We start from the raw sequence: 1809 nt of genomic DNA, 5'->3' as shown, positions 1-1809 counted from the left end.
GTCTTTCTTTGTTGTGAAAGACAATTGTTTACTTTAACGCACTGAATTCTGTCAGTTAAAAAAGATGAGTACCACTTTATGATAGCTTGGTTTACACTCAACTGCTCCATCTTTGAGATTAACAAGGGTGTTTGAATGGTGTTAAAGGCCGAACTAAAATCGATAAAAAGTAAACGAGCATAGGCTTTGTGATTCTCTAAATGCTTCAGAATTAGGTGCATAATGCTAATAATAGCATCCTCAGTTCCCCTCCCCTGCCTATAGGCAAACTGTAAAGGATCTAGGTTGTTAGCAACCTCTGCTTTTAACATTGACACAATACACTTTTCAAAACATTTCATAATCACAGACGTTAACGCGATCGGTCTAAAATCATTGTTTACTACGGGCCTGGCTATCTTCGGGGCCGGTATGATTACAGCCCTTTTCCAGAGGCTAGGAACAGTACCAACTTCATTCCACAGTAGCAATAGAAGAAAGACTAAAAACCAGCTCCAAACAGAGTGTGTGTGTGCGAGAGAGAGAGCTACATCATACACACAGAAACTCTCCTACTTAGTGCCATATCATTGCAGCTAAATGGATTTCCTCATGCAACAAACAGATTGTTGTTTATATAAAGTTACTTAATTATCACATTATTACCATTAATTGTTCCTTTGAAAAGCAAGGCATATTTTTAATGTAACATGGGTCTATATTGTGTTTTTATTCCTCTTTCTTTAGTTTTTATAATGTCATTTCATTATTTATTAATTATATCTTTTTTATTGTTTATATGTGAAAATGTAGCGTGTGTGGAAGCTACGGCTCTTTCGGTCAATAAAAGAGCTTTGTTACTGAAAAGCTATTTGATCCAGAAAACAGCGACGCTACCACCAAGCTACTGAGAAATGTAGTTAAACTATAATGGCGCTACTTGTAGCGACGCTACTGCCCAACACTGGGTTTTAGTGGCATCTCTTGGTGAGGATTGTGAATTGCAACCAATGGCTCAGTCACTGCTCACCCCTCCCTTTACAAGCGTGGAGGAGAAGCTACAGTGGCCTACACGTTCTGTCAGCTCTTGTGCTAAATAATACGTGTGGTCCTCCATTTGTTAAAATTTCACTTCTCTTCTTACTTCTAATAAACCAGTCGACTACTACTACTGCTATGCAATAGATCCTCCAAAACTTTACACACTGGACCTTTAAATAGAAATGTCAAGAATAAAGTTGAAATGGTACTTCAACTTTATTCTCATTATATTGACTTTATTCTCTACTTTTCCACTTTATCTCCGAAATGCAAAATAAATAATACATCATCATCCTCACTTTTTGTGGCCCCTAATGCTCCGTACTGTTTCCCCGGATTAACCTGGTTATTTTACATGTCATTCTGTGTGTAATAATGATGTTGAAACCTGTTATATCTTTTAAATCACTTCTCAAGACATACTTTTATAAAACAGCCTTTTATTAACTTAGTGCTTTCTTCCATTTCTATCTTGTCCTATATGTCCATTTTATCTGTATCACTGTTGCGAATGTCTTATTTCTTTAACTTTACATAGTTCATTTAATTTGCCTCTGCCTTGAAATGTTTTTAATTTGTGTTCAACAATGTTAAGCACTTTGTAACTCTGTTGTGATAAGTGCTGTATTTATAAAGTTTATTATTATAAAGTTTTTATATTCCACACGCAAGCATCCGAAAGAAAAACGACATCAAAGGTCACTCCGCCCCGGCAGCTGTGTGGCTGATTAAACCGAGCGTCCTTAACTTCTCTGTCAAATCCCGTAGTTTATCGCGTTGTTTGGAAAC

This window comes from Micropterus dolomieu, linkage group LG07 (assembly GCF_021292245.1).
Source record: "Micropterus dolomieu isolate WLL.071019.BEF.003 ecotype Adirondacks linkage group LG07, ASM2129224v1, whole genome shotgun sequence".
Lineage (NCBI taxonomy): Eukaryota > Metazoa > Chordata > Actinopteri > Centrarchiformes > Centrarchidae > Micropterus > Micropterus dolomieu.
This window is presented reverse-complemented; position numbering follows the sequence as displayed.